This window comes from Medicago sativa, chromosome 2 (assembly GCF_051527215.1).
Source record: "Medicago sativa cultivar Bolivia chromosome 2, Bolivia_mono, whole genome shotgun sequence".
NCBI lineage: Eukaryota > Viridiplantae > Streptophyta > Magnoliopsida > Fabales > Fabaceae > Medicago > Medicago sativa.
In genome coordinates this window covers 58,853,785-58,869,377 of record NC_140750.1, presented here as the reverse complement: position 1 = coordinate 58,869,377, position 15,593 = coordinate 58,853,785, and the positions used below count along the sequence as shown (strand labels likewise).

The 15,593-nt window shown below is 34.6% G+C and overlaps 1 long non-coding RNA gene across 1 annotated transcript; it reads right to left on the bottom strand.

Annotated features, from left to right (window-relative positions):
- Positions 1-9,090: 9,090 nt before the first annotated feature.
- On the bottom strand, positions 9,091-9,980 carry LOC146949322 (uncharacterized). The gene is made up of 2 exons (XR_015027218.1): positions 9,465-9,980; positions 9,091-9,368 (listed from the first exon to the last, which is right to left on the bottom strand). It is a non-coding gene; the product is annotated as an uncharacterized LOC146949322 (long non-coding RNA).
- Positions 9,981-15,593: the final 5,613 nt, after the last annotated feature.

Here is a 15,593-nt window from a genome sequence, read left to right as displayed (position 1 = left end):
TGGGGTAAGGTTTGTTTCCAGGGCGAAAGAGACCTTGATGGTCAACCTTGCACCCAAACAAACCAACCTTGCACCCAGACAGACTGTGCTTCTTTGTAGCGCGGTGTCTTCTTCGTTGACCGTTCATATAATCCCTGAGTTTCCAAAGCAGCCTCTCTTTTATGAAAGGTCAATGATGGAAACACATTGTGCGTAGAAGAAAGAGGAGGAGAGGGAGTGAAGAAATGTTAAGGCTTGGAGGTTATTTATAGGACAAAATTTTGCCTAGATTGTAACTCCCTTATTATTTTGGTCAAAAAACGTGTTCAAAGGAGTTTTAACAGCCATTAATACTGGTAAAAACTTTTGAAAACATGTTTCTTATGGTGCAGAACACCTTCCAAAAGAAACTAACACATTTAAGATTATATAATCCGAAGTACTTCCATGGTTTCCGGATTATGTAATTCAAATTTTTACGACAATGGGCCAAAATGAAGGAAGCTACGCACCTTCTGTGGGGTGGGGGACATTTCCGATTATACAGTCCGGAACATGATTTTTTTCATATGGTCCACAATGTACCGACAGTTTCTGTGGTCCAGGATGCCTAGGGAATTAGAAGACTGAAGCAACGATGATTCTGAAGAAATGGAATGCTTTGGATGCTTATTATCAAAGAAAAGGTCAGTGAAGGACAATAGTACAATTGTACAACCACTACCTCCACTATTCCATCATTTCCATATGCATAGTACAAATCTACAGTCGTGTCTCTACTGGATTGGAACTGTTAATTCTTCATCAAGGATAGGATTCAAATACATTTCTTCATAGGACATTAACCAAATCAAGCAACAAATCAATGTTGATTGAGCAAACTTCTCCAACGACTCTTTGATGTGTTGGCACCTTTACAATGTCTCTCTCATGCCTCTATATAAAGAAATGAAGACTTAAAGATTAATAGAGACTCTGCAATATTTTTACGTGTGCCAAAACTCTTATCAAAATCATTGTGCATCAAAACACTTAGAATTTCTTATAAACTTTCATATCTTAGAAATTCTGAAGTCTTAGAGTCTGAACTGTTTTGTATTGTGAACACCACTGATTGTATATAGTGTTCAACCAAGCTTATTCTTTGTAATCTGTTTGTTAGGAAGTCTCTTGCTTTTCTGCTTGAGCATAAGAAGTCTCATGCTTGTGTGCTTGAGCATTTGAAGTCTCTTGGTTGTGTCCTTGAGCATTTGTAATCTTGTGTGATTATAGTGAAAAATCTCCTTGGAAGTGTGTTTTATCTTGGTTTTCGGGTGTCAAACATTGATTAAGTTTGAACCTTTTTAACCTTTGATATCTCATTTTTTCTTGGGAAGGGAAAAACAAGAAAAACCCTTGAGAATCGAGGTCTGGGAGTTGTTTTCGTTACGGGAAGGTGTTAGGCACCCATAACGACTATAGTATCCTATAGGAACCGTCTTCACTTTCTACGCGCGCGCTTTATTTTTAAATGCTATTTGAAAAATGATATTTACACTTAAGAGTTTACTAAGCCTAGAATTGGAGGGAGAAGAAGGTGTTTGAATCTTTGTTTTATTGGACTTGGAGAAGTTTTGACTTCTTGCCTACATACCTTTTTAAGGGATCAAACTCCATGTAGTTCTCTTCCAAAAAATGTTTTTGTTTTTGTTGGTTGATTTTAATTTTGAAAATGGAATTTTGAAGAATAAGAGAGAGAGGCCTAAAGGGCATAAGATTTGGAAAATGTGAGGTGGAATTAGTTATTTTGCAAAAAGGTCTAAGTATTATTAGAATTCATTGAAGTCTTTGTTTAAGAAAATAAAGGGAAAATTCAATGGGATTTTGATCCCAAGGTTTCTTTGGAAAATTATTTGAGTGAAGTTGTTCATGTCTTTTGGAAAAGAGGATTTTTCTAAGAATCGTGATTCCTAAACATACATCTAAAGCATACATTCCCTAAGCATACATCTAAAGTATCCATGTGATGTGGGTGCATGTGTCGGTGTACATCATTAGAGTCCATTGTCCTTTACATATACCCTAGTTTACATGCTATGGTCTTGCAAGAATTTTAAAAAAAGCATAAGGAAAAAATACAAAATCCCTAAGGTCTTTACATTCTAAGTCTTGGCATATAACAAAAGTAAGAAAATATCACAAAAAACAAGTAAAAACAAATCAAGAAAATGCCCAAAATCATCACAAAAATACCAAGTTCACATGATTTATAATCCTCACAATCCAACACAATTTCAAAGGCATAAATTCAGGTTTTGCAAAGAGAATTAAAAGCATGTATCACAATGAGCATTTTTGGGAGACAATTAGACATACTCTTCATTTATTTATTCACAAACAAAGCTTGCAAAACAAGTAAACACACACAATATATTCACATGCAGTAAAAACACTTCAAAACAGCAAGAAATTCATTACAAATTCACACTTCACAAATCAATATCATGTATCATGATTAGAGATCAAGAACATGCACTTTTCACAAGTTTTTAATATAAAATATCACAAAATAGCAAGAAAATCATCACATTATTTTTTATCAATTTTTTTTTAATATGCAAAATCATCACAAAAATATCACAAAACTAACAAGAAACATACATGAATTTTATTAGAACTTTTTCATGGAAAATTGACATAGCAGGAGGTTCATATAGCAAGAAACAGTGTGTAAGCAGCAAAAACAATTATCAAAACGCAGGGGACAAAGGCCCAAGCCCACAAGCAAGATCCAGGTCCATACAGGATGAACAGGAACCGTATGATTGATCCAATTGGATCAAACCATAGATCCTGCGATCCTGAAGGCGAGGGAGCATGGTATGAAACATGTACTAGCGCGCATGGAATTACAGGGAAGTATATAAGCAAGAAACATGAAGAGAACTTCATTTCCCCATGTTGCTTCTCTCTCTAGAACGAAAAGAAGAGAGAGAGAGTCTGCAACACCCCCTCGTCTTCTCCGACGAGCTTGAGGACGCCGGCGTGGTGGCTGCCGGCCCAACAGGGCGGCGCCGCCGCACCAGAGATCCCAAAAACCTCCTTTCTTCGTCCTAAACTCGAATTTGAACCCAGAAATCAAAGAAGACAAGTAAATCGGCATAGATCAGGGAAGTTCTTCACGGTTTTAATGATTTTTTTTTATTAAATCCTTTTTTACAAATTTTTTTGAAAAGTAATGATTCTAAACACTCTGATCTACGTCGATCTGTAACAACAAACACATACGAAGCAAGAACTTAGATTTGTGAAGGAACAGTGAAAGGAAAGTGATGAGTCATAAATTAGTCTATTTTAATGCTTTATTTAGTTTAGTTTTATTTAGATTTGATTTTATTTTATTGCATATTTATTTCCTTTTTGAATATTTTACTTTAAATTGCTTTTTATTTTATTTTAGAAACGAATATATGGTGGAAGGTGTCTTGGAGCAAAAGAAAGAGGACTGGAGCAAATACAGTACAAGAATACGAAGATACGAGACAAAAATATGTCTCTACCAAGTCAGAAGCTTGGCACGGCCCGTGCCAACATGTGGCACGGCTGTGCCACCCTCCAGGATACTCTTTTGCTGCTTTTCTTCAAGCCCAAGTTACTCTGTTGTAGTTTTACTGCTTTGCCCTTATAGTTGCTTAGATTTTAAGTCAATTGTAAAGCTATAAATAGAGTAGCACTCCATCATAAACATTCATCTTTTGTTCTTGCAATAAAAGTTCACTTTTATATTATTGTTCTTTTACTTTATTGCTTTCTCTCTTCTTCCCCCATGTCTACAATGAACGTTAGTGAGTAGACTTCTTTGTCTAGGGATTGTTGGATAAGTCTAATGACGTAATCCGGATCAAGCCAAGCCTTAAACCCTAATTATATGTTACCTTAATTTCTTATCTGAATTCACCGTTTTAACATGAATTAATTATTATCAAACTGTGGAAGCGAACGCGGAGGGTTTGATAATGGTTAATTCATCATCACAGATATCAATTCATAAAGCGAACGCGGAGCTTTGATATCCGAACAAGTGAATTTAGACAAGGTTTGCGAAACATGAGAATAGTCTAGCAAACCTTGGGACACATAAAGTTTCGATCTTCAAGGGTCCCAAAGGCAATCACCCATGAGAATAGGTGTGGTTGTTGGAGGGATACACTCACTGACTTCGAGAGAAGCTGTGATATGCTAAAGAGAAACTTGTCCTTAGAAATTAAGATTAACGCATAATTATAAGTTTAAGGCTTGCTTGTGAAGGATTCGTTATTATGATGAACCAACGATCCCAAGGCTCTTTTATTATTATTATTGTTATTTACCTTCAGCAACTAAACCTCCCTTTTTATAATCTTTCTTCTTTTCTAATCATTCTCTAAAAGTTAATCGAATTCATAACAGCGGAACGATACTCTTTTACTACTATTACTTCGATAGACCGTGCACTTGCGGTTTGGCTCTATCAGAAAGGCAGAAAAGTTTGATACCTGTGTTTAGATCGGTGGTGAGACGAATGAAAGAAGAAGAAAGCTTTTCAGTTGCTCCTCTTCTGGTAAGCTTCGAAAACTGAAAATAAATCGGTTCTTGAACCTCTTCTCTTCCTTCTCTTGCTTCTGTGAACTTTTGATTTGATTTGAGTTTGTTACGAATAGTAACGAACTCGAGTCGAACTCTGTGATGTTGAACTTTGTAGAAAATGATGAATTCGAAACTGATTTGATGGAATGATTGCTGAATCGAGTTCGTTTGTGATGGAATTGATGAGAATTGGTGCGAATCCGAGAGGTTTTGGATGAATTGTGGTTCTGGAGAAATGGTTAGGGTATGAAGATTTCTTCAAACCTTCATCGTGTTCTTGTGAATTTTCTGAGTTCGATCCCTTTGATTCTGGAGAGAGATGGGTAAATGTGTTTGTGTGATGTGGCAATGAATGAATGGTGATTCTCTGACTTTGACTTGAGTTGGCACTGTTTTATAGGTGCCAAGTGTGCCCTCTGCCCAATAGGATACTGCCACATGTTCCTGGACTAAACTTGGACCGAAATAACTTGAGGACTGATCTGCAATTTCTGAAACTAAAGGACCAAACTGCAAAACTAAAAAAATAAAAAAAAGACTAAAAATGCAATTATTAGAAACTTCAGGACTAAAAGGAAAATAATAAAATTTGTTAAAATTGGTAACTTGAAATAAACGTAAAGTGAAACCAAAAAATAAAATCAACAAACGGACTAAAATGAACCAACTACATAAATGAGGTACTTCAAAGTAACCTCTCTCTGTCAAAATTTCATGTGAAATGACCAAAATGCCCCTAGGGACTAAATTGACTCAAAATGTCTCAGATGCAATTTTGAAATGGATTTTGACATGAAATGAAACAAAGATTTATGCAAACAAATTGAAAAGGCTCAGAGACAATTTTTTGGGATTAAAAGGAGTTTTAACACATGAAATGACTAAAATGCCCTCAGGGACTAAATTGGCCCAAAATGACTCAAATGGAATTTTTGAAATGGATTTTAACATGAGATTGAAACAAGGACTTATACAAACCAATTGAAAAGACTCAAACAATTTTCAAGGGCTAAAATGAGTTTGAATGCAGGAAATGACTAAAATACCCTCTTTCATGAATTTTGCAAATAATATTGAAATAAAATGCAGAGAAATATGCAATTGATCAGAGACAAACTCAAATGACTTGAAATGCAAGAAAAATATTTTTGGATGACTTGAAATGCAAGAAAACATAGACAAATACACAGTTTAAAAGATTTTTAGAGCTGAATTGGGAGATAAAACAGAGTAAAATATCAGTGTAAAACAATAGCAAATTAGCAATCTTTCAATAATAATTGACACCTATCAGAGAAAAGACATTTTTGAGCAAGTATTTTTAGGTCCAAAATTAGTAACAAAGTGCAAGGGGGGACTGGACTACCTCCGAATTGTGGAAGGAAACCAGGATAATTGCTTGTGTCTCTGATGACAGTCAGTCATTCACTATTTTTAGAGTCTTTTTAATTAAGTTTTTAGTCTATTATTATTAGTTTAGTATTTAAGTTAAGGTCATTTTAAATAAATAGTTGTTTTTAATTTATTGAATCAAAGAGTATATTATTATCATCTATTAGCACTAATGGTGGCTAAATGACCAACAAAAAGAGCCACAACGTGGCAGACCATTGAAGAAAAGAAAATGTGTTTCATTGGCTTTGAAATAGACAAAAACTAGCATGTCTCCTTACATATATATTCAAGCAACGTGATGCATAAGTGAGAAAGGAGAAAATAATGGAATGGGCCTTTGACCCAAATCTGCCTTGGTTGACCCGAGAATAAAAAGAAGGATTGGCAATTGTTATAAAGGTTGCGCACAGTACAGAAAAGGAGCACATTCACGTTATGGAATAGAAACCCACATCACGGTTCTGGAGAAGGAAGAAACGGAAGTGAATAATTGTGGGAGGACAGAAGCTGCGCATACACAAAGAAATAGAAGGCACCAGGATCGAAGAAAAGCAAAACATCTATGTTTGTAATTTCTTTTATTCGTGTTTTTTATTCATTTGCTATGTCTAGCTAATTTCTTTGATTAGGTCTGAGATGATTTTAATTGGAGCTGTTTGAACCATGTGATTGTATGAACTCTTTTCAATACAATTATAATCCTAGTTTTATTCATAATTGTTTGCTCTTAATGCTTTTTGTATACTGATCATATATAAACTGAATTCAAATATCAATTGACTACTGACCCTAGCTATTGAATTGGATCTAATAATTCTGGTTAATCTAACGGGTCAGTCTAGGGATAGATGATTGTTAGGTTATGACATAAAAATTAACGTTCATAAAGCCTTCAACGGTTACGAACTCACCTAAGGGATTAGGGTGTTGTAGCTTTAGAAGTGTGTTCTGAGTCAAGGGATTGATCAAAACTATTTTGTTAATTTGTCGTGAGTCTAGGAGAATAATTGTAGAGACTAGGTGCAATTTACCAAACAGCGATAATTAATTGATTCGAAAGACCTGATCACTTTTTATCTCTATAATTTCCAAAACCATTTATTTTGATTTTTTATTTCCTATTGAACTCAATCAAATATATGCTCTACATACTCGCTATTTTTTAAATCCTTTATTTTAACGATTTTGCCGAGTAGAAATTGAAACAGCCCCTGTGGATACGAACTTATAAATTTTATTACTTCGATGCATATTTAGTACACTTGCTAAAAGTCTATCAGTCTCTTTCTTCTTTCTCTATCTCTTTAGTTATCCGCTGCACTTAACTCTGAAAATTGTTTCATACTCTGAACTCTATCAGACTCTAAACTCTGGGCTTAGTTAAAAAGAAAAACTAACACAATTCAACCCTCTCCCTTCTTGTGTTTTTCTCACCTTCAAACTGTATGTGTGCAATAATAGAAGTAACTTTATTTCTCTTTGCAATGGAATAAGACGTAGTTTGTTAGCAAGGACATTATAGCCAAACCAATATAAATCACGAGGAGTGTTATGGACACTCTCTCTAATACTCACTCTTGTATTGGGTGAAATCTATGTGGGTGCCACACATTGAAAATGAATTTCACTAAAGTGGTGATACCCACATGGGTTTCACCCAATAGAAAAATAGAAAGAGAGTGTTTCTACCATTTCTCTATAAATCATTGTGTTCTTTATTTCCTTCAACACTTCACATAATTTTGTTTCACTCAATTTTACTTTGTTTTGTATGAACTAGACCCTAACCCGTGCGATGCACGGGTTTGTTTCGATTTTCATATATAAGAATCAGGTTTACTATATTATTAGTTGTCGACATGTTTAAATATATTATGTATAACATTTCAATAAAGACTACAATGAATAAAATGCACCGAAGTTGCAACTCGTCATACAAAATCTAAACAATGAGCAAAATTTAAACAATGAGCTAATTAAATAGTTCAAAATACACATCAAAGGAAAAAAGTTACTGTATAAAGTTAGTATGAGAAACATATCAAGTGATTCAACCATATAAGCCTAAAAGGTCACCTACATTTTCATTTTTCAAGACATATGTTGTAGGAAAAATGAGGAAGAAATGGTTGAAAACCCGTAGACTTTTGGATTTAGATTGCGAAGGAGAAAGGAGAAAAAAGGGTTCGAAACTGTTTGATAAAAAAGAAAAGGAATTAATTGGTTTTTTGAAAAGGGAGTTTAATATTGGATATCATGTAGTGGAAGCCAAATGCTATCACAAAATCAGCAAGTGGCTTGGTGGTTAAAATGCTTTGAAGTATCCAACATGGCATGGGTTCGAATCTCTGGAGGGATTTTTTCATGGCATGGGTTCGAATCTCTGGAGGGATTTTTTTCATAAATATTTTTCAGAACCCTAAAAAAAGGCAGGATTAGGGTTAATCAGGGTTGCTTGCAACTGTTTAACATTTATATATATATTAAGATTAAGATTAAGATTAAGATAAGAAAATCCTAATCAAAGAAAATTAAAACAAAAAAAAACATTTTCTCTTACTTTGGTAATTTTGTAGATTCTGTGTATAAATTTGTAAAATAAAATGCACATTCTTTATGTGTAATATGGTTCAATTTGACACAAAAGTGTAAATCAAGTCTTGTGATTGTGAGGTAAGATTGATAAATTATCTTTGAAATAATTTTTTGGTGTATATATCAGTTTAATTTATCGTATTTGTTTGGTATTGTATCATGATTCATCTTAATCATCTAGTTTGAACATTTTGTTGTAAAATGAACAATATTGGTTGATTTCCTAAATCAATAAGTACGTTGTTTATTATAATTTTTATTTCTTAATTTCATGATCTATGTTGTTCAATAATGAAATTAGGCTTCTTTGTACAATGTTTTCAAAAATATTTTTTTTCAAACACGTTACCATTATGCTAAAAAAATGTTTTATTTTATTTTATTTTTTTATATATTCTCCACCCTTTAGACACGAGGCCATACCTTCTAAAAGTTATGGCTTTATTTCATATCATTAACATAATCTAATAGTAGAAACAAATAACTGTATGGTACATAAAATTAGTAAAGTAAGAATCAAAGCAAAATAAATTTTGTAATTGGATGCCAACATAATTTATAAATGACATATCATGTAATATTTTATCAAGAGCCATATTTATTAGATATTTTGCAAGTTTAAGAAATCCTTCTTCCTGGTAGGGAATTGCTTAACTTGTTTTGGTGTTGTACTCCAAGGAATTATTGGATCATTTAGATACAGTAACATTTGTAATACATACACCGTTCAACCTGAGGACGTTTACATGTAACTTGCCTTTCACATTCATCGTCATTGCGACAATGATGAATTGCTGTGATGAAAAAAAAATAATGTTACCAATAAAAGGGTTTGGAATATTATGTAAGCAGTAAAGAAGAAAATTTAAAATTAAGGGAAAACGGCTTACGGCCATCGCTCGTTGCTACAAGAAATAGTGAAAGTAAGTGAATCATAAAATAAACAAATTTCATAAGTTTAGCCATGTATTCCTCCCTTTGCATGTAACAAATAGAAAAGGATTTGATCACTTTTTATAGATAAAGCTCGAGTTTTCTTTACACAAATTAAATATTTTTAGCATTGATTAAAATGCCTCCTAACTACATTGAAGTCATATTTGTCCCTTTACCACACTCACTGAGGTAATAATTTTTTATTTTATATAGTCAGAAATATTTTTTATGTTTAAATCTTTCATGATAGAAAAAGAACAATCACAAAAGTGTAGTATTATTGTTGAGCCAATGGACACCCTCTACCCAATAAGTGTTTGAAAATTTAAAAGGAAAAAAAAGTACAAGTTATCACTTAATAAACTTGTAGATTAAAAATAATCAAATTTCAATTTTGTCCTCTCACTCACCATAAAATCATATTGAGCTCATTAAGTTCATAAGATAGAGAATGAAAACAAAAGTTTCAATAATGAAGAGACAATAACATTGAATTGATTAAATGGATATATTCAATATCAGCATACTGAATATGAAGCTTTTGAACTCTCCTTTCGAAGATAAAGGAAATCCATTCACTCATCTGAGATCCATCATATTGATGACTAGTTAAGAAAAGAGAGAAACTTTGGATGCTCGAGTTAGTGAAGTGAATAAGCACTTTTTCAACAAAATTCACAACTGTTCCTTTTGCATCTTTTTCTTCTTAGAACCAAGCAAACTATCGTCAAACTTTAGTCTGGTTATGGATGTCCAAACTTCAATCCATCTTCTTGATATGACGCTAGTGCTTACCGCTTCTACGATTGGAATGAAAGATAGGATGTGACCAAGAATGCTTTCATGTAAAGTGCTAATCATGTCTCTTTCTCCTACTGTTGTTTCTCTTGATGGAAGGTGTTTTGTTTCATCTTCTATAATTGCATTGTTCGAATCCATGACTACCTAAAAAAGCATCTGATTCACAATAAATGACAGTGTTCAGCTACTATGTTGTAATGAAACAAATCTATTGTATCATATGTAACCATAAGTCGATAACCTAAACAAGTAGTTTAAGCTGAAGTGATTAATGATATTTAGTTAATGACGAATCGTTCGAAAGAAATACATGTTTGGATCCTTGCTAGAACAATCTATGGCCAGAATTTACTTACCTCATGGCCGAACTCCAAATTACCGGAGTCCCTTTCCCGTGGAAACCAAAGCTATAACCCCAAACATTGCTGAAAGTCCCACATCGAATAGTTATATAAGCAACAACAATGATTATAATTGAGGAGCAACATTTCTTTATTAGTGGTAGATCGAAGATTGTTAGAGTAACATTAACAAACTTTAACGGTCTTCAGATTACTTTTTTTATTTTGACAAAAATCTCCAACTTATTCTTACAATTACTTTAAAAGTTAGGCTTTATTAATTCAAATTATAAACAGGTATCAAACTTATACCTTACAATTTCTGCGTTGATGTTTAAATTTGTCACTAAAGCTCCCATCATTTAAATTTTAAAATTGAATATATAATGCAAAGAAAAACCACTCTTGAATTTCCCTTCTAAGTGAGAATGACAATAAATATAAATTATTATAGATTACGAAAAGAAAAGGATTAAGATACAACTCCCATTCAACATTAGTAAAAAAAAGAAAATTTTCTTTCAACATAAATTCAGTAGCTAACATAAAATTTTTCAAAATTAAATAATAAGAATAAGAACAAATTAAACCTCAACAATGTCATTTGGAGAAGTTTATGCAGCATATGAATGAAGGATCATTGACTCCATCAAAATGAATAATAAAAGCTAGAGCTTCACAAAATTTAGACTATTACTTTTCCCACCCTCATAAGTTCTCGCGCGCCCTATAAAATTACAAAATAGCCTTTCAGATTTTATAATCCGGATAGTATATTTCCCAGAAATTTCCGGATTATATAATCTGGAAATCCCTTTTACCATAATTTCAACAATGTGTTATTTTATATTGTTTAGATGCAAAATTCATAAAATAAATGCATATATAAACAAAGAGATGTTGGGGGAGGGGGAGGCTACTAGGGTAAGGTTTGTTTCCAAGGCGAAAGAGACCTTGATGATCAACATTGCACCCAAACAAACCAACCTTGCATCCAAACAGACCTTGTTTCTGTTGGAACAAAATATGTTTAACAATGAACCTTAAAGAGTTTTGATGATAACAAGGTATTAAAAATTGTAAATTGGACTAGCTAATATTTGTTCAAGTGTACAGGACCACAGTTAAAAAGTTACATCTTTAATTGGTTCTGAATGAGCAAATAAAGAGCAAAAGAAAATGAAGCTTAGATGATTCTGAAGGCAATACGCTCCTGAAAGTAAAAGCGCTCCTGAAGTCAAGCTGCTCCTGAAGAAATAGCGCTCCTGAAGTAAAGCTGCTCCTGAAGAATAGTGCTCCTGAAGACAAGAGGTCCAGAAGCCACATCATCAGAAGCTGCACCATCAGAAGCTGCAGAAGCTGTTTCATCAGAAGCTGTATCATCAGAAGTTGCCTCATCAGAAGTCATTTCACCAGAAGCTGAAGATCAACTGGATTTGCAAAAGATTCAAAGATTGAAGAATCTACATTGCAAAAGCTGTCTATTGGATTCGAAAACACAACAGAAAATTAGTGGAACATTGCAACGGTCATTTCAAAGGTGTTTGAAGGCATGTGCTTGCAATTTGGACGAAAGCGTTGACATTGTACTTTGTACGAATTGTACAAACACGTTCTCCACTACTCTGTTTTGTGTCCACGCTACAAGACAAGAAAACAGCTCCAGAATACGGCTTCGCCTGCATAGATGTTCCTTTGGATAAGGAATGGATTTCAAATTGGTTCTTCATAGGACAACAACCAAATCAGGCAAAAGATCATTGGTGAAAGATCAAGCTTCAACAACGACTCTTTGGTGTGCTGGCAATTTTACAACGTCTCTTTCACACCTCTATATAAAGGAGTGAAGACCTAGAGATTTGGTAATGCAAGAACGCTGAACGAAAGACTCACAACATTTTTACAAGTGCCAAACCTCTGCTGAAATTGTTCTGCATTCACTTAGAATTTCTGTGTCTTAAAGTCATATCTTAGAAATTCTTAAGTCCATTGAGTCTGTATCTGATTTGTATTGTGAGCACCTCTGATTGTATATCAAGTGTTCAACCTTAAACAATTTTCTGTGTAATTTTGTTTAGTTAGGAAGTCTCTTGCAATTGTGCTTGAGCAGGAAGTCTCTTGATTGTGTTCTTGAGCAAAGGAAGTCTCTAGCTTGTGTGCTTGAGCAAAGGAAGTCTCTTGCTTGTGTGCTTGAGCAATTGTAATCAGATATTACTCTTAGTGAAATCTCCTTGGAAGTGCAAGGGGGACTGGACTACTTCCGGATTGTGGAAGGAACCAGTATAATTGCTTTGTGTTGTTCTTCTTCTCTCTCTCTGTTTTATTCCGCTACATTTAGATTCTGATTATCACTTCAGAAGCTGTCTCGCTTAGCTTCTGATCAGTGTGTTCAGTTTTTAGGAGAAACGAAGAATTTTTCTAAAACACAATTCAACCCCCCTTCTTGTGTTTTTCTCACCTTCAATTGGTATCTAGAGCCTTGGTCTGTTGTGTAACACTTAACCGTGCAATAGTCAAAGATCTGAGAAAAACATGTCTACTCCTCCTCCTGGTTCTAGTGATACTAGCTATAAAAATGTCTCACATGATTATAGTGATAGTAAGAAATCCAGTGTTGGAAAGATTCCAAAATTCAATGGAGATGCTGAGGAATTCTCTTGGTGGAAGACCAACTTTTACAGTTACATCATGAGCCTAGATGAAGAATTATGGGATATTCTGGAAGATGGTGTTGGTGATTTAGTCCTTGATGAAGAAGGAGCTGCTGTGGATAGAAAGAAACATACTCCAGAACTGAGGAAACTCTACAAGAAGCATCATATTATCAGAGGAGCCCTTGTCACTGCCATACCCAAAGCAGAATACATGAAGATGAGTGACAAATCCACTGCTAAAGCTATGTTTGCTTCTCTCTGTTCAAATTATGAAGGGAGCAAGAAGGTCAAAGAAGCAAAGGCTCTCCTGCTTGTTCATCAGTATGAGTTATTCAAGATGAAGGATGATGAAACTATTGAGGAGATGTACTCAAGGTTTCAAACCTTAGTTTCTGGGCTACAGATTCTAAAGAAGAGCTATGTTGCTTCTGATCATGTAAGCAAGATAGTCAGAAGCTTACCTGCCAGATGGAGACCAAAGGTGACTGCCATTGAGGAAGCTAAAGATTTAAACACTTTAAGTGTCGAAGATCTTGTTAGTTCTCTCAAAGTTCATGAGTTAAGTCTTAATGAACATGAGTCCATTAAGAAGAGTAAATCAATAGCTCTTCCATCCAAAGGCAAGTCATCAAAAGCTCTCAAAGTGGTTGAATCTGAAGAGGAAGAACAGTCAAGTTCAGATTCTGAACCAGATGCTGCTGAAATGGCCATGCTCTCAAACAGACTTCAATATCTGGCCAAGAAGAACAGAAAGTTTCTCGCCAAAAGGGGTAACTCCAGAAGCTCAAGGAAAGAAGATCAGAAGGGATGCTTCAACTGTAAGAAGCCGGGACACTTCATTGCTGAATGCCCTGATCTTCAAAGAGAAAAGTCAAAGGACAAGTCAAAGAGGTCTACATTCAAACCAAGCAAATTCAAGAAGCAGATTAAGCAGAGTTTAATGGCAACCTGGGATGATTTGGGTAGTGAATCTGGATCTGATAAAGAGGAAGTTGATGAAGATGCAAAGGTAGCTGTTGGGTTGGTAGCAACAGCAACTTCAGAAGCTGGATCAGATTCAGACTCAGAAGATGAAAACGAGGTATATTCCAAAATTCCCAGAGATGAACTTGTTGAGTCACTTAAAGAACTTCTTACACATTTTGAAGTAAGAACCAATGAGTTGAAGGATTTAAAAGAAAAATATGCTGATTTGGTACAACAGCAAAAATCAACTCTATTGGATCTGAAAGCTTCTGAACAAGGACTCAACTCTATTGGATCTGAAAGCTTCAGAATGCTGATTAGGGGCTTTGACTTCATGTGTAAAACATATGAAGATCAGCTCAGGTTCTTATGTCAGAAGCTACAAGAAAAGTGTAATGAAAAACCTTTAAGTAATCATGAAATTGCTCTTGAAGATTTTATTATATCTGGCATTGACAGAAGCAGAGTAGCTTCTATGATTTATAGCATTTACAAGAACAATGGCAGAGGAATTGGTTTTCCAGAAGTGAAACTTGAGAAAACCAATCTAAAGTCTTGTTGTGAATGCATCAAGGAAGGTCTGAAAACATTCTTTGTACCAGAAGGGGCTGAGTTGGAAACTGTTGTTCAATCAGAACCTGAAGCTTCTAGTTCTAAGGCTAAGATTACTTCAAAGCCAAAGAACTCTAAGTCAAAGGCTATGATCAAATCTGATTCCAAGATTTCAAAGGTTAGGATCCTGAAAAGATCAGAACCTATTCCTCAGAGTCTGGTGAAACCAAAATCTGGGGTTCTGAAGTCTAAATTTCAGAAGAAGTCAGTTACTACTTCTGAAGTACCAAAACCTAAGGTGATGGTTAATCAGAAGCAACCCAACTCACAGCACAAGGTACAAGAAGTGAAGAGTAAAGCCTTAAGTACTAACCTTCCAGGACCCATAGGACAATGGGTACCTAAATCTAAAAATGTCAATGATGCAGGTATGTCTAAGAGCAGTGCCAAAGCAAAGATCATGGTACCTAGACAGCGGTTGCTCAAGACACATGACAGGAGACAAGTCCATGTTCCTCAGCCTAACAATGAAAGAGGGAGGAAATGTGAAATTTGGAGGCAACCAGTCAGGCAAGATAATAGGTACAGGAACTATTGGTAATTCCTCTACCTCAATTAATAATGTATGGTTGGTAGATGGTCTTGAACATAACCTTTTAAGCATTAGTCAATTTTGTGATAATGGTTATGATGTGCTTTTTGAAAAACCCAATTGTACAGTAATCAACAAGGAAGACAAATCCATTGTGTTCAAGGGAAAGAGAGTTGA